Here is a 21,903-nt window from a genome sequence, read left to right on the forward strand (position 1 = left end):
TTTGGTTCGTTTTTATTTATTTTTTCACTATATTTTTGTCTTGTTTTTTTCGTCAACGATATTGCATGTTGATTAAGCCACTGAGTTATTGTCGCCTCGTCTTTGTCTCGTCTTAGTCATTGAAAAAAAGATTGTCATATGTTTTGTTAACGAAATTAACAAGATGGATGTAAAGAAGTTTTTATGCCTGCATGAAAAGTGGCATAGAATCAATCCAACATCAGGCTTGTGCCAATGCTGCAAAACACTTGTACGCATGCGGGCTTGTGTAATCTGAGACATCTGTCTGCTGCGTAAAGGAGGAGCAATTTGAAAAGAATGTGTGTTTTCTCCAAAGAGAAAAGAGTGTGGAAAACATTCAGTAAAGAGCACTGTGCAGCAGACTCCGAAAGTTGCATACATCGAAGTGAATTCACACTAGTTGCAGGTAGGTTGTTATTCGAGATTTTATTATGTGATTCAGGAAAAGTCAAATTCATAATGTCATTTAGTCTTTTTGTGTGATGTGACACAGGTAGTGACTTGCCTTGAAAATGCTTTTATACCTTTTTCTTATGCTCTCTGGGGTACCACTAACTGAAAATTTACATTTTGTTTAAACAAACAATTGAACAATTACATTAAAATTCAAAAATACCATCAAATACTTCAAGATAAGTCCCAAATAAGTTGGGTTAATGGTTTGACATATTGCATAAATAATATTTGACTGAAGTGATTGTATTGAAATATTTTATATCCTACTAATGCTAAAACTGTGATAGATGTTATGTTAAGGTCATTCGGCTACTTTTGGGCTATTTTTGACTGGCCATTTGGCTAGATTTGTTACACAGACCTGGCAACCTTGAAAGCAGCAGAAGTGAAGAGAGTGCAAAAATAAGAGATAAGAAGAGAAAACAGCAGTATTAATCATTTTAAAGTCCATCAAACTATGCAGATGCTTTAAAAACAAGGATATACAACTGTACATTCAGACTCACCTTATTCATATTGGTTCTGTACACTGTACACAGATTCTAAAGTTCTAAAAGGGGGTTTTCATAGCAGTGCCATAGAAACATTTTTGGTAAAGAACCTAACCAATCAAATAATAATTTTTTCTTAGTGTAAAGAACTTTTTCCAACATAAAGAACCTTTAGTGCAATGGAAAGGTTCTATTTTTAAGAGTGAAATGTTCTATTGATATGTTCAAAACCATATGCTTCATTCTCCTGCTATGAATAATAATTCTCATCTTCTTCATTAAAGGGAATCTGTCGAGACTACAAAGAGCTTTTGAACCAGACTAAAAGTGAAAGAAGCAATCAAAAGCATCATCAAACTTCCCTCAGAAGATGTCACTTCAAGAGAAACAAAGTTACCCGCTCTTGAAACGTTGTACTGTTTTAGGCTATGCTATATTGGCCATTTTGTTGATTGCAGCTTTGTTTGGACTGGTTCATGAATTCAAATGCCCATGTAGAAATGATCAGAATGAAGTGATAACAGTGTTCTTCTTCACTGGACCTGCTTTTTTTCTCTTTGTCATAATGTTCCACATTCTAAGGCCTCTGAAATACGGATGGTTTCAGTGCCCTGAACGAGTGGAAGATGATACTCCTCGGAGCTGTCCTAAAGCTTTCATATGTTGTCTGATTCCACCTGTAATGTGGATATTCTTCTTGTTACTTCTTGGTGAATATGTTGCTTGTGCCATGACAGACTGGAACGGAGTTTTTGATTTTGATGATAAGCTAGATACGCGGTGGTGTAAACCCCCTGAAGGGACAGAAAAGCAGATGGAGCTACGAGAATTAACTCGCAAATATATTCATCAATCTCAGGTAAATATCCTATACTGTATGAGCTTGTTCTGTTATTGTAATATCATAAAGGAAATATTAAATTAATCCTTTCTTGACCTCACAATATGTCAGAAAGGGAAAATGACAAATTATATAATTCAAGTAATGTTTTTTTCTGTTCTTTCAGTATGCAGGTTTTATCTTGATCACTTTCTTCAGTGTCTTGTCGCTTGCCGCTGTGGGTATTTATGACAGCTGCATAAGTGGGAAATGTGACTGGTGCCCAAGTCGACTGTTGTTGTTCTGCGGACGAAAAATGAGACACGATGGAGGACACAGACACCATGATGTGGAGCTCAGCCCCACCGCCTCCATCACTACACATCCACTTCTTGCTTTTTCTAAAAATGAATAAACAGCTGAATTTTGGAGGGATGTAAAAATAAATGTTAAAAGGTGTTTTCGCAGCAATGCCTTAAGGTGTGTTCACACTGGGTATGTTTGGTTCGATTCAAACGAACCCTGGCGTGATTGCTCTGTTAGTGCGGTTCATTTGAATAAGTGTGAACGCTGCCATCTGAACCCTCATGCGCACCAAACAAGCGGACTGAGAACACTTAACAGATGGGTCTCAATCCGTTTCCAAACGAACTTTGGTGCGGTTTGAATGGTATGAACGCAACACACACCAAAAACATCTACATAAACCAAAAAAGGGACATAATGTCACAAGATGCGACCCTAAAAGTTCTGTTGAGAGAATTTAAACATACGCAATAAAAGCCGACCAATCAGATTGTGAACATATACCCATGCCTTAAGGTTTGGTGTTAAAATGCCAATGTGAATGCTAAGAGGACCAGGGCTAATTTTTATTGATCCGGACGAAACGAACCATTTGAACCAAAATACAAGTGTGAACACACCCAAAGAAGAACAATTGTTGGTTCCCCAAAGAACGTTTTGGTGACGGGATGGATTCTTGAATCCACTGCCGCTTCAATGTATATCCTTTGAGTGGTTGTTAGTCAAGTTATTAATCAATATTTATCCTTCTAAATATCAAATGATTTGAATGACTTCATCAAGCTTATGAGATTTACTAGTTATAAAATGACATGTCTGTTAATTGAAACATGCTCTCTCTTTGTTGTCTCTTCTGTTGCCTATGTGACCAATTCATAGTTAAATAATTTACTTTGCACTTCATCTTTAATCACTAGAGAATAATGACAAATATTGTCTGATCCTCTTACTGAGAAAAAATATCTTACCAGCATGTTTTATGAAAGTTTATCTGCAACATAGTCTGTTATTAATATTTCATTGTCCTCTCTTGTTTTTGTTTTTGTTTTTTTGTTTTTATATGTTCATAATTTCTTTGTGAAGACTCAAATCACATCATTTAATATTTTTTTTAGTATTATTATTACTTTTTATTAATATTCATAATCAGTAGTATTATGTATCTGTTTTATACGTTTTATACATTCATAATCATTTGTAATCATTGTATTTTGTGAATCATATGTGGGGGAGACTTTGGGTGACTTTGAGTGTGCTGAAGTTAGAGACTGAAATGTATATGATGCATAAGGGGATGCATTCCTATGTTAATGGGAACCACATGTTTCTCTGGTAATGCAGTTTTTCTGTTCAGCATATATAAGAACTGAAAGTCTTTGTCTAGGGCAGAGAAGATGACTGACCTTCGTTTGGTCCATTGTCTCTTCCTCCTATGATTCTTTGATTCTTGCATGTTCTGATGATGATGCTGTTGTAGGTTTAACGGGATCATAGTGACTTCTAAAACTGAGAAAATGAGACCAAACTCCAGAGTTCTGAGTTAGATTTTCAAGGCCATGATACATTGGAAAAATGCGGTGTGTAGTTAAATGACAATGTGTTTCCTGTTAAATGCAATAAAATGCTTATCCTTTTTTTTTTTTTTGAGTTAAGAGTTTATTAACCATTTAAAAGGCATCTTTACCTCAATTAATACCTGATGGTTTCTGAATCAGATGGTTTCACCAAGAAAGACAAACATACACAGCTGTTATAAAACCAATGTAATGCTTTTGCCCCCTTTTTCTCTTATATGTTTTATTCTAGTCTTAATTGCACGCTAAATTTATTTCTAGGCATGATTACGCCGCAGCGAGATGAAAAAAATCTCACATTTTTAGAATTTCGCAAGTGCACAGCAGGTCATGTGACAAGAACCAACCAATCACAAACATTGAAATCTCAGCAAAGATGGATGAACTCCCAAACACAGTCGTTTTTTTTTTTTTTTTCTTCATGTTTAGCAATGGTAGACACCACTGGAGTGCTTTGTAAAGAAGGAGAAAGTGGCGTGGTCAGCGTTTTCCACATGTTTTTAGATGCGACGTGCACGGTGTGAACAAACTTAGTGCCGCAGTTCACTCCGACTCGCCCAGAAAAAGCAAACAAGTTGTGAGAAATCAAGACTAAGAAAAACTTGACATTATTATCATTTTCATTGAAGAAGTTCTGTCAACCATAATTCCACATGCATCTCATGGATGCATTTCCACATTAGAGAAAGAAGCCAAAACATGTTTTTTGTATGTCAATGTATTACTCAACACTAACAATGCATTTGTTACAATATGTAATAATCTTTAGCAGTTTATGTTAGTTAATGCATCAACTGACATTAACAAATGGGACCTTGTGTCACTAAAAATATTATAATGTCTGTTCCACTGAGATATCATATAAATGTATGTATTGTAGGCATTGATGGATGTAAAATTTTCATACCAATGAAAGTGGAATAGAATCAATCCAACATCAGTCTTGTGCCAATGCTGCTGTAATACACTGGTGTGCATGAGGGCTTGTGTAACCTGAGACATCTGTTGATAAAAAGTAAGCAGGAACAGTTTGAAAAGTTTACATTTGTTTAAACTAACAATTACATTACACGCTATTTAAATCACTTCAAATATTTCAAGCTAACATAATTATAAAATTAATGAAAGAAGTTATGAAAGAAAAGGGAATGTTGGAGGAAGGATGTTATGATGTTGGTGAAAGCAGCCAATATCTTTATTAACTTCAGAAAACTATTTATTAGACTTAGGTATTAACTAACAGACAGACAGACAGTTATTGTCATGGGATGTGGAGGAGATGAACCCAGAAGCAGACGAGGTGCAGACACTCAAGGTTTATTAATACACAAAAACAGAAAACAAAACCCACGAGGGGGCAAAACAGGACTGAAGACAGGTAACTTTGACTAAGACTAGATAACAAATAAAGACTAAACTCTGACTTGACAATGACGGGAAACAAACTCACAATACTGATATAACAGGTCTCTGACAAAGTACTCACAGTGTAGAACAAGCAATGTACCACAGGGGATAACAGACAATGTTAGACAATGTACCGACACAGGACAGAAAACATGAGGGGATTAAATAGGGAGCAAACTAATCAGGAACACAGGTGATAATGGGTAAAGCAATCAAGACAAAACGAGGATAACAAGGGGGCGGGGCAGAGAACGAGACAACACAAGCACATGGCCCAAACAAATGGCCATGTGCTTGTACACAAAACATGGGTCTGTCATGATTCTGCCTCAAGACTAAAGAAAATCACGGACACGAGTGCAGAATCATGACAGAACCCCTCCCTCAAGGAGCGGCTTCCAGACGCTCCTCAAGGGAACATCAAACGCGGGACAAGACGGACTGAGACATAGACACGAACCAACAAAACATGACAAATAACAATAATGGCATACATGAATAAACAATAACAGGGTTGGGGTGAAAAATCAAAAACAACAAACAAGGCAGAGGAGGTGGAGGAAACACACAGTTCTTAAGGGGCAGTCCAGGGTGAACAGGTGGACTAGGGGTCTTGGGTGGACAGGACGATGGTTGAGGGCGAGGGGTCCGGGTAGACTTGGATGGGGACACACAAGGAACAGTCTTGGGGGAAACAGTCCGGGGTGAAGTGGAGACAGGGGCGTCCGGGGAGACAAACAGAGGTCGGGTGACAGCTGGTACGGGGCTGGACACATTAGCTGGGACAGGGCTGGACACATTAGTTGGGACAGGGCTGGACACAGACATCCCCCTGTCAGCTGGGACAGGACTGGACACATCTGCTGGGACAGGACTGGACACATCTGCTGGGACAGGGCTGGACACATCAGCTGGGACAGGGCTGGACACATCAGCTGGGACAGGGCTGGACACATCAGCTGGGACAGGGCTGGACACATCAGCTGGGACAGGGCTGGACACATCAGCTGGGACAGGGCTGGACACATCAGCTGGGACAGGACTGGACACAATAGCTGGGACAGGCATCTCCAGAATCTTGGCTAGACTGGACAGATACTCGGACAAGGCTCTTGCAGCGAAGACAATCGGCATCTCGTGGCTCGCCGAAACCGACCGCAAAACAGCCTTAGCAGCTGAATCAGCCGCTGCTCGCTCTGCAGCCCTCATGACTGCAGACTCTGGAACAGCGCTTGCAGAAGCTGGCTCTGGAACAGCGCTTGCAGAAGCTGGTTTTGGAACAGCGCTTGCAGAAGCTGGCTCTGGAACAGCGCTTGCAGAAGCTGGCTCTGGAACAGCGCTTGCGCTTGCAGAAGCTGGCTCTGGAACAGCGCTTGCAGAAGCTGGCTCTGGAACAGCGCTTGCAGTGGCGGGCTCTTGAACAGCGCTTGCTGTAGCGGGCTCTGGAACAGCGCTTGCAGTAGCGGGCTCTGGAACAGCGCCTGGGACAGCTAGAGATGAAGAGCGAGAGGCTCCCTTTCTCCTCTTCTTTCTCTTTGAACGCGAAGCCGAATCTGTAGCTGGACTAGCGACCAGTTGGAGATGTTCAGCTGGAACCGCAACAGGAGCAGGGATGGCGTTCTCGGGCAGCGCTGACTCGGTCGAGGAAGACTCAGACGGGGAATCCCAGGAAACTCGTCTCCCTCGTTTACCAAGGAGACTTTCTGGGACGACTGAGGCCTCAGGGGTGGAAGAGGAACCAGCTTGATTCCCCAGGGTAACAACACCTAGGACACAACCCTCTGAAATCACTGGCAGCTTGACTGGTGGTGAAGACAAGATGGACCCCCGCGACTCCCTCCTTGATAAACAATCCACCATATCAGCGAACGAATGGCCAACCAGCTTCTCCCGTTCAGCCAGGGGTGGAGGAGCATTGAGACCCGCAATGAGGTAGCGGTTTAGGAGGACATCAGGCAGGAAAAACCTCCTCTCGTTCGCAACCCGAGCATACTCACTCAATGAAAGCTCTCCCTGGGAGGGAATCGGGAGTTTGCCCCTCTTAGAGTCAACGATGGTCCTGTGCCACCAATCCTTCAGATCATCAGGGTTATGTTTGACACAAGAGGACATAATGTCTGCTGGGTTCGGTGTTGGTCGGTACATTCTGTCATGGGATGTGGAGGAGATGAACCCAGAAGCAGACGAGGTGCAGACACTCAAGGTTTATTAATACACAAAAACAGAAAACAAAACCCACGAGGGGGCAAAACAGGACTGAAGACAGGTAACTTTGACTAAGACTAGATAACAAATAAAGACTAAACTCTGACTTGACAATGACGGGAAACAAACTCACAATACTGATATAACAGGTCTCTGACAAAGTACTCACAGTGTAGAACAAGCAATGTACCACAGGGGATAACAGACAATGTTAGACAATGTACCGACACAGGACAGAAAACATGAGGGGATTAAATAGGGAGCAAACTAATCAGGAACACAGGTGATAATGGGTAAAGCAATCAAGACAAAACGAGGATAACAAGGGGGCGGGGCAGAGAACGAGACAACACAAGCACATGGCCCAAACAAATGGCCATGTGCTTGTACACAAAACATGGGTCTGTCATGATTCTGCCTCAAGACTAAAGAAAATCACGGACACGAGTGCAGAATCATGACAGTTATATTCAAAACAACCCCAAATCTTACTAACTTACTTACCATGATAAAGTGCTTTAACATTTAAACAGATCCAACAAATAAAATGAAGTAAAAACATTATCTGTAGATATGTGTCTGTATAATGTTGGGCATTGAGAGTATAATGGAAATATAATTAACCACAAACCAACATGAGACTTCAAGTCTTTTAAATAAATGATTCTCTCTTCTATCATTTTCTTTTAGTATAGAATAAAATACCAGTTCGGGGTTCCACTTTCGGCTGTTGTTGCAGCCAACTGCACAACATATTGCAGGCATTACTGAGACCGTCGGTCGTAAAGATGACGGCGCAAAGCTACAGTGGCGTCATGTGACCCGAACGAATAAACCAATAAACTTCAAGGTGGGCGGGGCGGCACGTGTCACTCCACCCAAAAGTGACGTCACACTTGCATGTGGGCCGGGTTGGATGTTCACCGCAGGATGCAGCGAGCTGTACTTGGAAAATTCACATGCTGATCCAAAACTGGCCATGATAGAACACGACCGGATACTACCAAGAACAAAACCCCTTCCCACACTGAAAAATAAAGGAAAACAGACTCATCTGAATAACTTGAATACCTTACCTGAATACCTGAAAAAAGAAAAAAAAAAAACTTTTTAAATATAGATTCAGGTTCATCTGTTTCATGTTCTAGCCCAGTTGAGATTCATTTGAGGTTTACATACTTTCTCTTCTTGACTGTTAATATTCTAATATAAATCAGTTTGTTGTTCTCCTCACAAAGAATAAATATCTAAATTGTAGTGTTAAAGTAAAATAGTGGGCTTTAAAAAGTATTGTTCATGTCTCTTCTCTTTCTGTGCTTGTTTGTTTTTACAATAATCGTAGAATTCATATAGCATGGACATTTGATATTACTGATTTGCTTTACATCTGTTGTCACTGGGTAAATTCCCAGGAAATATGAACTGATGAAATGTGAACTTCGCCTTTTCCCTCACTTGTCCCAATTATTTTGTTGCCTAGTCCATTTCAGGTCTTCAGAGTTCACAATTATCCATTAATTTTTTGCTGTGAGTTCTGCACCGTCTGCACTAGTTAGACATCGTTGGGGGTATTTTGGCTGATTGAGCAGCTTTTCAATTGTATAATAACTGCATAATAACCAACACAAAATACACATTTTTGCATTGTATATAATGAGAAAACGTTTTATTTAGGTATATATCAATGTGACTATTTTGATAATGTGCAATATTGGTACAAGTGACCAATAGCAGGTTCATTCATTACATTAACTTATTTGAAACTCACAGGGACGTCAAAGCAAAAGGAATGAATGTTGATTTTGTCTTAAAAGGATAAGAAGTTTAACAACTTAAGAGTTAATTAACTATTTAAAAGGCATCTTTACCTCAATTAATACCTGATTAAACCTGGCTTTCTAAATCAGATGGTTTCACCAAGAAAGACAAACATACACAGCTGTTATAAAACCAATGTAATGCTTTTGCCCCCTTTTTTCTCTTAAATGTTTTATTCTAGTCTTAATTGCATGCTCAATTTTTTTCCAGGCACGATTACGCCGCAGCGAGATGAAAAAATCTCACATTTTTAGAATTTCGCAAGTGCACAGCAGGTCATGTGACAAGAACCAACCAATCACAAACATTGAAATCTCAGCAAAGATGGAAGAATTCCCAAACACAGTCGTTTTTTTCTTTTTCTTTTCTCTTCTCCATGTTTAGCAATGGTAGACACCACTGGAGTGCTTTGTAAAGGAGAAAGTGGCGTGGTAGGCATTTTCCACATGTTTTTAGATGCGACGTGTGAACGGTGTGAACGAATTTAGTGCCACAATTCACTCCAACTCGCCCAGAAAATGTAAACAAATTGTGAGAAATCAAGACTAAGAAAAACTTGACATTATTATTATTATTTTCATTGAAGCAGTTCTGTCCACCATAATTTCACATGCATCTCATGGATGCATTTCCACATTAGAGAAAGAAGCTGCCAAAACATCATCAAAAATCACTGTGTGCTGCACAGATGTCATAAGTAACTTAAATGTATTACTCAACACTAACAATGCATAATACATTTGTTACAATATTTAATAATCTTTAGCAGTTTATGTTAGTTAATTCATCAACTGACATTAACAAATGGGACCTTGTGTCACTAAAAATATTATAATGTCTGTTCCACTGAGATATCCTATAAATGTATGTATTGTAGGCATTGATGGATGTAAAATTTTCATACCCAATGAAAGTGGAATAGAATCAATCCAACACCAGTCTTGTGCCAATGCTGCTGTAATACACTGGTGTGCATGAGGGCTTGTGTAACCTGAGACATCTGTTGATAAAAAGTAAGGAGGAACAGTTTGAAAAGTTTACATTTGTTTAAACTAACAATTACATTACAAGCTATTTAAATCACTTCAAATATTTCAAGCTAACATAATTATAAAATGAAGGAAGGAAGTTATGAAGGGAATGTTGGAGGAAGGATGTGATGATGTTGGTGAAAGCAGCAGTGATGGAGAGAGAAATAAAAAATAAAACAGAAAACTGTGTTAATGGACATTTTGAAGTCCATCAAACTACGCAGATGTTTTAAACGGAGAGATATACAACTAGGCTATATGGTTCACGAACCGGACATGTTTTGTTGACACGTCACGGAGCAATATGGGTTGGAGATGTGCGTGTTCGGTTGCTCAAACGCTAGAGTTTTATTCTGTCTCCAAATGTACGTTGGTTAAGAATGAAATGGCTAGAATTTATTCACACATCAACTATTGAATCCAACATATCATCAGTGCTCAGATTCGCTTTCATGGTGCTGTCAAGTACGATGTGCAGTCTGTGAGGTAAACTAAACGCTATTAGCTATTTGAAAAGGGGCTCAATATGTCCCGCCTTAGCTTCCTGTTTCAGTGGAAATTATGTCAACGCGTCATACAAAGCTGCGCGTTCCAAGGCACTTCAGTGGGCCTTTAAGTTGCTCCTTCACCTGCACTCCTTGTCCGGTATTGTTTGTGTCTGCACGCTGTTTCGCATGTTGGCTGTTTGGATTATTCTAATAAACCTTGTGGTATATTCCTCATCTTCATCTTTATTGAACTTAAGCGTTACAACAGTTTTGTCTTATATGTTATTCGAATGAACTGTTAGACAAAAAAACTAAATATAAAAAATTAGAATATGAAAAATTGTAGGTTTTGCCATGTGGTTGATGCCCAATGTCGCTAGCTGAGCAGAAATAGATACATAATCATGTTTTGCTTGATCCCATAAAATTTGCATTGGATTTTCTCCTCAGCGTAAAGATTGAGAGAGTAACATTGTATTTCGTAATGTCTGCTACTTGTATCTGTTAAAATTAATTAATGGACCTGAGATACCATGAACTGACAATGAGCAGTTGTGCGTTTATTAATTGACTCTAACAAAGAATAATAAAAAGCATATTATAATTGTAACAAATATATTGCTCATTGTTAAATATTAGTTAATGCATTAATTATAATGATTTCCTAAATGTATTGTAGCATTGATGGTTAATTTTGACAGCTATTTTCAATTCTTAGTCTTAGTCCCAATTCAAATGTCCTTGATAATTATCATATTTAGTCACCCTTAAACAATTTGTTTCAGTCAAGTTTTAGACAACTAAAAGTCTCTGCATTTTAGTCTAATTTTTGTCAAAGAAAGCTTGACATTTTTGCAATAAGATTACTGTGTAAAGTTAATGCATTATGAAATAACTTAATTTCAGCTATAAGTGTAATGATACAGGAGATTGAGAAGGATCCATTTGCAGCTTTATTGAGGGAATGTCAAACAGGCAAGGGTCAGAGAACAGCAAACAGGGAAATCAGAGGTCAACACAGAGAGAGTAGTCAGGTAACAGGCAGAGGATCGGGGCAGGCAGCAAGAGACAATAATCCAAAGGCAATCCAAGTCAAGACAGGCAGCAAGCAGGCAGAAGTGAGATAACAGTCCGAGGTCGGCAACTAGATCAGAAGAATAGGGTAAACGCTCAGAAATTACAGGCCGTGGCAATGCAATACTTCACACTGATCTTCTATTTGAGTGTGGTTTAAATAGAGAGTCTGAATGAGGTGCAGGTGTGTGCGCAATCAGTCCCAGGTATGAAGCATTATGGGGATTGGAGTTCCCGAGAGAACTAGTATTCCGGTGAAGGCTGCCTCTGGTGGTGGAGAGGAGGCGGTGCGGGAGCCCGCTCTGTAACAATAAGGAGCCATATATGTCAATTAGTCAGACTTAAATGACAGAAAATGACAACAACAAACAATCATATCTATGTGGTATTATACTTACAAAATAATTAAACTGCAATTTTGAATCCATGTCCCTTCCCTTCTGTTAGAATCAGACATTTGCTTTTTATCCGCTTCAATATACAGAAAATGGAGCTAAATATCAGGTGTTCTCTTTCGCCCTAGTCCTGTGGCTTTCATAATGAAGTAAGAATGACCAAAATTTTTAAGTATGCAAGGCAGTGGTTAAACTGGCTTTTGTAGGGAGGGGGAGCCCTTATTTACGCATAATGGTCATCATTCATAATCACACCATAAAATGACTTAATGGGTTGAGAAATGTGGTGATCAATGTATAATTGTAATACTGTAATAAAGGTAATATCACACTTTAATAAAGGTATAATTACACTGTAATAAAGGTATCATTTTATTAAAGGTATAATTACATAATGTATTATTACTCTGCAATAAAGGTATAATTACATTGTAATCAGAGGTTGAATTGGGCCAGAGCACAGCTCCGCCTCCTCAGGTCCACAACACACCGTGCTGCAGCTCAGCTCCATCTCCTTCAGCACCAAATATTGTTATTCCACTTGAATTATTTTTCATCTCCTGGCAAATACATGGCATATGAGACTGCATAATTAACAAGACTACACAGAGACAACCAGGCAACATGGAATTATCAGACATCATAATGCATTAATCTCTGTGTTCTCTGGTTCAGCACCCCACCCACAGCCATCAAGATAAAACTGTCACAATTCTAATCTTTGATAATTTTATTTTTTTCCAAAAGTGTTTTGGGAGGCTGAATTAAATGTTTTATGGTCAAGATTGATCTCATAGCTGGCTGCCTTGGTTTATTACATTGTAATACAGGTACAATTACAAATTTTGTATTACACTGTAATAAGGGTATAATTACACATTTGTTATTACATTGATATAAAGGTATAATTACACAATGTATTATTACACTGTAATAAATGTACAATTACACTGTAATAACGGTATAATTACACATTTATTATTACATTGTAATAAAGGTATAATAATACAATGTATTATTACACTGTAATAAAGGTATAATTACACAGTGCATATTACACTGTAATAAAGGTATAATTTCACAATGTATTATTATACTGTAATAAAATTATATAATTCCCACAATGTATTATTACATGTATTACACTGTAATAAAAGTATAATTTCACAATGTATTATTACACTGTAATAAAGGTATAATTTCACAATTTATTATACTGTAACAAAGGTATAATTTCGCAATGTATTATTACACTATGATAAATGTACAATTACACTGTAATAACGGTATAATTACACATTTATTATTAAATTGTAATAAAGGTTTAATAACACAATGTATTATTGCACTGTAATAAAGGTATAATTTCACAATGTATTATTACACTGTAATAAAGGTATAATTACACATTTATTATTACATTGTAATAAAGGTATAGTTACACAGTATATTATTGCACCGTAATAAAGGTATAATTACACATTATTACACTGTAATAAAGGTGTAATTTTACAATATATTATTACACTGTAATAAAGGTATAATTACACAGTGCATTATTATAATGTAATAAAGGTGTAATTACACAATGTATTATTACGCTGTAAGAACGGTATAATTGCACCGTGTATATTACACTGTAATAAAGGTATAATTACACATTTATTATTACATTGTAATAAAGGTATAATAACACAATGTATTATTACACTGTAATAAAGGTATAATTTCACAGTGTTTAAAAAAGTTGGATGACCACCCCTCAACAAAGAATAAAAAGACATGACCCTCCCCTGTTTTTCTCCGGTGGTCCATTCCATAAATACCGAATGGTCCCTAAACAATGATTACCAAATTTCTCTCTCATATTGCTCCTCATAACCACTGAAAACGGTAAAAAAATCGAACCAAAAGACAAATTATTATGGACATTATCTGACATTAAGCGTTTCTGCTTCACATTTTCAGCAGGGCAGCGGACGGTTCTCATGGGCTTTTCTCATCGACGCCTATGGATTCGGCCCAAAAAAAAAAACTTTACGCTTACAATTGTGACAGTTTTCTCTTGATGGCTGTGGGTGGGATGCTGAACCAGAGAACGCAGAGATTAATGCATTATGACGTCTGATAATTCAATGTAGCCTGGCTGTCTCTGTGTAGACTTTCTAAATTATTCAGTCTCATATGCCATATATTTGCCAGGAGACGAAAAATAATTCAAATGGAATAACAATATTTGGTGCTGAAGGAGACGGAGCTGAACTCCGGCAGGGTGTGTTGTGGACCTGAGGAGGCGGAGCTGCGCTTCGGTGCGCTCCGGCCCAATTTAACCTCTGAAGCCAAGTATCATGTAAACATGCTGTGTCGCGACTCCCCCGCAAAAAAATCTAGCCTAGCCTAGTACTATATCGCGATCTGAACTTGAAAAAAAGGAACAACAACTGACGCTCATGCCATCTAATGAATGAACAGCGGATTACAACAAAAATAAATGTTGACCAAAATAAAGAAATTTTTGGTTCGTTTTTATTTATTTTTTCACTATATTTTTGTCTTGTTTTTTTCGTCAACGATATTGCATGTTGATTAAGCCACAGAGTTATTGTCGCCTCGTCTTTGTCCCGTCTTAGTCATTGAAAAAAAATTGTCATATGTTTCGTTAAAGAAATTAACAAGATGGATGTAAAGAAGTTTTTATGCCTGCATGAAAAGTGGCATAGAATCAATCCAACATCAGGCTTGTGCCAATGCTGCAAAACACTTGTACGCATGCGGGCTTGTGTAATCTGAGACATCTGTCTGCTGCGTAAAGGAGGAGCAATTTGAAAAGAATGTGTTTTCTCCAAAGAGAAAAGAGTGTGGAAAACATTCAGTAAAGAGCACTGTGCAGCAGACTCCGAAAGTTGCATACATCGAAGTGAATTCACACTAGTTGCAGGTAGGTTGTTATTCGAGATTTTATTATGTGATTCAGGAAAAGTCAAATTCATAATGTCATTTAGTCTTTTTGTGTGATGTGACACAGGAATTGACTTGTCTTGAAAATGCTTTTATACCTTTTTCTTATGCTCTCTGGGGTACCACTAACTGAAAATTGACATTTTGTTTAAACAAACAATTGAACAATTACATTAAAATTCAAAAATACCATCAAATACTTCAAGATAAGTCCCAAATAAGTTGGGTTAATGGTTTGACATATTGCATAAATAATATTTGACTGAAGTGATTGTATTGAAATATTTTATATCCTACTAATGCTAAAACTGTGATAGATGTTATGTTAAGGTCATTCGGCTACTTTTGGGCTATTTTTGATTGGCCATTGGGCTAGTTTTGTTACACAGACCTGGCAACCTTGAAAGCAGCAGAAGTGAAGAGAGTGCAAAAATAAGAGATGAGAAGAGAAAACAGCAGTATTAATCATTTTAAAGTCCATCAAACTATGCAGATGCTTTAAAAACAAGGATATACAACTGTAGACTCACCTTGTTCATTTTTGTTCTGTACACTGTACACAGATTCTAAAGTTCTAAAAGGGGTTTTCATAGCAGTGCCATAGAAACATTTTTGGTAAAGAACCTAACCAGTCAAATAATAATTTTTTCTTAGTGTAAAGAACTTTTTCCAACATAAAGAACCTTTAGTGCAATGGAAAGGTTATATTTTTAAGAGTGAAATGTTCTATTGATATGTTCAAAACCATATGCTTCATTCTCCTGCTATGAATAATAATTCTCATCTTCTTCATTAAAGGGAATCTGTTGAGACTACAAAGAGCTTTTGAACTGGACTAAAAGCGAAAGAAGCAATCAAAAGCATCATCAAACTTCCCTCAGAAGATGTCATTTCAAGAGAAACAAAGTGACCCGCTCTTGAAACGTTGTACTGTTTTAGGCTATGCTATATTGACCATTTTGTTGATTGCAGCTTTGTTTGGACTGGTTCATGAATTCAAATGCCCATGTAGAAATGATCAGAATGAAGTGGTAACAGTGTTCTTCTTCATTGGGCCTGCTTTTTTTCTCTTTGTCATAATGTTCCACATTCTAAGGCCTCTGAAATACGGATGGTTTCAGTGCCCTGAACGAGTGGAAGATGATACTCCTCGGAGCTATCCTAAAGCCATCATATGGTGTCTGATTCCACCTGTAATGTGGATCTTCTTCTTGTTACTTCTTGGTGAATATGTTGCTTGTGCCATGACAGACTGGAACGGAGATTATGTTTCTGATGATAAGCTAGAAACGCGGTGGTGTAAACCCCCTGAAGGGATGGGAAAGGAGATGGAGCTACGAGAATTAACTCGCAAATATATTCATCAATCTCAGGTAAATATCCTATACTGTATGAGCTTGTTCTGTTATTGTAATATCATAAAGGAAATATTAAATTAATCCTTTCTTGACCTCACAATATGTCAGAAAGGGAAAATGACAAATTATATTGGACGAATACAAATTCAAGTAATGTTTTTTTTCTGTTCTTTCAGTATGCAGGTTTTGTCTTGATCACTTTCTTCAGTGTCTTGTCGCTTGCCACTGTGGGTATTTATGACAGCTGCATAAGTGGGAAATGTGACTGGTGCCCAAGTCGACTGTTGTTGTTCTGCGGACGAAAAATGAGACGCGATGGAGGACACAGACACCATGATGTGGAGCTCAGCCCCACCGCCTCCATCACTACACACCCACTTCTTGCTTTTTCTAAAAATGAATAAATAGCTGAATTTTGGAGGGATGTAAAAATAAATGTTAAAAGGTGTTTTCGCAGCAATGCCTTAAGGTGTGTTCACACTGGGTATGTTTGGTTCGATTCAAACGAACCCTGGCGTGATTGCTCTGTTTGTGCGGTTCATTTTGTGAACGCTGCCATCTGAACCCTCATGCGCACCAAACAAGCGGACCGAGAACCCTTAAAAGATGGGTCTCAATCCGTTTCCAAGCGAACTTTGGTGCGGTTTGAATGGTATGAACACCAAAAACATCTACATAAACCAAAAAAGGGACATAATGTCACAAGATGCGACCCTAAAAAGACTCTCAAGCCTAATGTTTTTTTCTCGTCATAATCGCGATGTTTCCTGTCACAGTTCGGTACAGGCATCAGAAACGTGTCTCCTCATGCCAGATCTTCATTTGTGTGTGACAGAGGGATTCCTGATGCTGTTTTGATTCCTTTACACATTTTACAAGCTCTTCTCGAGTTCTCAGCTGGTCAATATTTCATGATATGAAGGCTACGCACATACAACGAGCACATTTAGCCCAGCACAAAGCATTGTTTTGGATGTTCCGTAAGTTCTGTCGCGAAAATTTAAATATACGCAATAAAAGCTGACCAATCAGATTGTGAACATATACCCATGCCTTAAGGTTCGGTGTTAAAATGCCAATGTGAATGCTAAGAGGACCAGGACTAATTTTTTTTTTTTTGTTGATCCGGACCAAACAAACCATTTGAACCAAAATACAAGTGTGAACACACCCAAAGAAGAACAATTGTTGGTTCCCCAAAGAACCTTTTGGTGACGGGATGGATTCTTGAATCCACTGCCGCTTCAATGTATATCCTTTGAGTGGTTGTTAGTCAAGTTATTAATCAATATTTATCCTTCTAAATATCAAATGATTTGAATGACTTCATCAAGCTTATGAGATTTACTAGTTATAAAATGACATGTCTGTTAATTGAAACATGCTCTCTCTTTGTTGTCTCTTCTGTTGCCTATGTGACCAATTCATAGTTAAATAATTTACTTTGCACTTCATCTTTAATCACTAGAGAATAATGACAAATATTGTCTGAACCTCTTACTGAGAAAAAATATCTTACCAGCATGTTTTATGAAAGTTTGTCTGCAACATAGTCAGTTATTAATATTTCATTGTCCTCTGTTGTTGTTTTTTTTTTTTTATGTTCATAATTTCTTTGTGAAGACTCAAATCGCATCATTTAATATTTTTTTTGTATTATTATTACTTTTTATTAATATTCATAATCAGTAGTATTATGTATCTGTTTTATACGTTTTTATACATTCATAATAATTTGTAATCATTGTATTTTGTGAATCAAATGTGGGGGAGACTTTGGGTGACTTTGAGTGTGCTGAAGTTAGAGACTGAAATGTATATGATGGCATAAGGGGATACATTCCTATGTTAATGGATACCACATGTTTCTCTGGTAATGCGGTTTTTCTGTTCAGCATATTGAATTGAAATATGAAAGAATATTTCAAAGAATTGAAAGTCTTTGTCTAGGGCAGAGAAGATGACTGACCTTCGTTTGGTCCATTGTCTCTTCCTGTCTTATATAAAATAAATAAATAAATAGATCTCTTGACAGAATAACTGGTGTCTGTTTCCATGAAATCAAACAACAGGGGAAAGCGAGATTTTTAAATCTACACTTTGTATGCTAAAAAATATGTCTGTACAATTTGGCATGTTTCATTACAATTAAACAATTGACTCTGACCACAAGTTAACTATGTAAGGGATAATGTATAGAGAGGCGGTCGTTATAGCGAATAACAACCCCGACAGGCTGAACAGGACCCCGACGCGAAGCAGAGGGGTCTTGAATCAGCCTGAAGGGGTTGTTATTTGCTATAACGACCGCCTCTCTATACATTATCCCACTTATTACATGGCTACCTACAAAATAAATAAATAATTTGACACGAATTATTGATTTAAAAAGGAGTTTATTGATTTAAAAACGATTGTATTGCTTCCGCCAAAGAAAATAGTCCGTTCCGCGTCCATAGCAACGCGCTGTTTTTCATGGCAACGGTCTGTTATACTTCGCAGCGGTCTGTTATCAAGAATTATACCATGGTCTGGGTGAATACTCGATTCTGATTGGCTGCAGGGTGTCCATTAAAAAGTGATAATGTACACCTAGGAAAGGCGTCCTGTCAATTTGCCTGATGACAGTTCTAAATGATTGCGCTGGCTCAAACTCACTGATCAACTGCTGCGGTCGGGTCGCTGTGGCTACGTTGCTTGGCAACGCCTGTATACGGGAGATATTAAATAGTGCGCTCGACTTAAAGGAGCTATGTGGAGGTATTTACTTAAAAAAATCTTTAAGATAGAGTTTTCATTTGTACATCACAAATAAACACAACAAAAGTTGACCACAATGTTGTACAGAAAATAGTGTAATATATATTAATAAAAAAATAATGACTTACTTTCTTGGTGAACACAAAAGAAGAAGATCCGAAACAACAACATCAAAAACACAGATACACAAACTATCTTCTTTTGTATTTCACAGAAGAAAATCAAAGTAATTTGTGAAATACATTTTACATTTAGCAGGATATGAGAAGCTAGTCACTCTTATAATGATTCCACATATTTTTTTGCTGCAGTGAATCATTTTGGGTTTTCTAAAGAACCTCTCTGTAAACAGTTCTTACAAGAACCATTTTTTCTTAGTGTGGAGAACATTTTAATAGCCTAAAGAACCTTTTTTCCACTATAAGGAACTTTTTGTGCAATGGAAATTTTCCACTATATGCAAAATAACAGCCCGTTCTCATCCCAAGCCGTCATATACTGACGCTTTTGACATTTCGTCAACATCCGACGCACATGGCATCCTTTAGCGTCAATATGAGACGCAGATAAATATGGGCCAGAAGGCGCCTCCTAGCGGTCTAACCCTAACCCTACCCTACCCTAGACCTAAACCTACCCATAATCTGTGTCTCATATTGACGCTAAAGGGTGCCATGTGCGTCGGATGTTGACGAAATGTCAAAAGTGTCAGTATATGACGCCCTAGGATGAGAATGCGTTGAAAATAAAGATCTTTTATTTTAAGAGTGTACAGTAACACAAGAAGTGGCTGTTCACACAGAACATCTTTTTGCCTTCCACTGCATTGCAGTTCATTGTTTTTTTTTTATGTAAACATGCGCTAGACTGACATCTTTGACTGTTGCGATGAGCGCCACACTTTTAGGGTGCTTCTCATACAGAAGGCTGCATCCTAGTGAAGCTGCGTACTTCCTTGTCCAGTCCCTCTGAGGCTTGTAGGCTAGATTCCTCCTAATCATAAGTGCTAGAATGAGACGGTCTAGTAAGTGCGCATGGCTATGTTCAAGCCCCCATGGTCACGACATGAAAATACTATTTAAACTTAATTTTGAAAAAATACTTAATTAAAAATCTTTATATTAACTTGCTTTCTATTAATACAACAACTCAACCTGTATGAAATCGAAAGGACATAAGTACTCGTTCATTCAACTTTCGACCTATAACCCATGTTGAACTTGCAAAACCTACAATAAATTCTGAGATTTCTCAACGGCAATCCGGTGAAAGAGACGAATTTAGCCGTCTAGCCCCATTGACTCCCATTCATTCTGCACTCGCCCGCGATCACCTCCAGTGGAATTCTAATGGAACTGCAACCAAGATCGATACAATGGGGGCGGAAGTGCCAAGGCTCTCCGTAGACGGGCTCTGTCAATGTTCAATGTTCAATGTTCGACTCCGTGTTTTCACTGCGCATTCTGCTCTGTCGTTAACGGCCCAAACACTCCAATCATGTACCGATCACGCACTGGAAAAGCAAAGTCCGCTCAAATAATGTGAAATTTCTCAGTAGTAGACTTCTGTTTGCTGAGCTGGTATAGTCATGCTGGCAACAATGGTACACTTAAGCTCTGATCACATGCTCTGGTAATAATAGCTTTGTAGGACTATATTTTATTTTGATAATTAGAAAAAAATATGTAAAAAAAAAATCTTAAATTGATTATGTTGATTGATTACTGAAAAATAATAATACATTGATATATTTATGTTTAATATTATTTTAATATAGGGCTATTTTCTGTTCCTTTTTTTTCCCCGGTGTTTCATTTAATTAGGTGATTCTAAGTTTAATTATTGATGATTACAAGCTTGGAGGAATTGCAATTAATTACAGCAAATTGTGCAATTAATTAGTTCATTTTTTTTAATCGATTCCCAGCCTTAATTTTTAAATATGAGCAGGCCTACAAGCTGGGATTGGTAATGCTGCACTGTAATCATAGTTATTTATTTATATTTTTCATTAAATTTATTATGTGATATTGGTTTGAGACTGAGAGTATTTTATTTAGTGGAGAACTTTGCAGCATTATTTTATTTCTTATTCTTTTTTTTATTTTATATATATTTTATTATATTTTATTAAAAAGTGTTTAAAAAAGTGTAAACAAATTGTTAAAAAAAAGTTTATAGTAATAAACAACCTGCAGTTTAATGTTTGCATTTCTTTCCCTTACTGTACCGAAAATAAACCGAACCGTGACTTTAAAACCGAGGTACGTACCGAACCGTGATTTTTGCATACCGTTACACCCCTAATATATATATATATATACTTTTTAACCACAAATGCTTGTGTTCAAATACTTATTTTCCTCACTGTATATATATATATATATATATATATATATATATATATATATGTATATATAGTATTTTATTATTTTATTTTATTTTATAGAAAATAATAGATCCTTTCGCTAGAATTTCTTTTCTACTGAAGAAAGAAAGACATGAACTTCTTGGATGACGTGGGAGTAAATTATCAGGAAATTTTCATTCTGAAGTGAACTATTACTAAATTATTCACCAACTTATGTACTATATTGATTTATTTAATTTTTTTCACACTACAGAAACCCTGTTCTCTGTGAACGACTACTAACACTGTCTACTCTCACATACGGTATACTGCATCTATTTTTTTAAATAAAAATGTAAAACAAATGCCAGGTGAAAACTTGCCTGGACCC

The 21,903-nt window shown here is 37.4% G+C and overlaps 2 long non-coding RNA genes across 2 annotated transcripts; both read left to right on the plus strand.

Moving 5' to 3' along the window:
- Positions 1–291: 291 nt before the first annotated feature.
- LOC307170368 lies at positions 292–3,731 on the plus strand. The gene is made up of 3 exons (XR_013823362.1): positions 292–427; positions 1,253–1,827; positions 1,976–3,731. It is a non-coding gene; the product is annotated as an uncharacterized lncRNA (long non-coding RNA).
- Positions 3,732–14,921: 11,190 nt separating this feature from the next.
- On the plus strand, positions 14,922–18,437 carry LOC307169095. The gene is made up of 3 exons (XR_013823039.1): positions 14,922–15,024; positions 15,843–16,417; positions 16,579–18,437. It is a non-coding gene; the product is annotated as an uncharacterized lncRNA (long non-coding RNA).
- Positions 18,438–21,903: the final 3,466 nt, after the last annotated feature.

The sequence above is a fragment of the Squalius cephalus genome (genome assembly GCF_949319135.1).
Source record: "Squalius cephalus genome assembly, chromosome: 13".
NCBI classification, from domain to species: Eukaryota; Metazoa; Chordata; class Actinopteri; order Cypriniformes; family Leuciscidae; genus Squalius; species Squalius cephalus.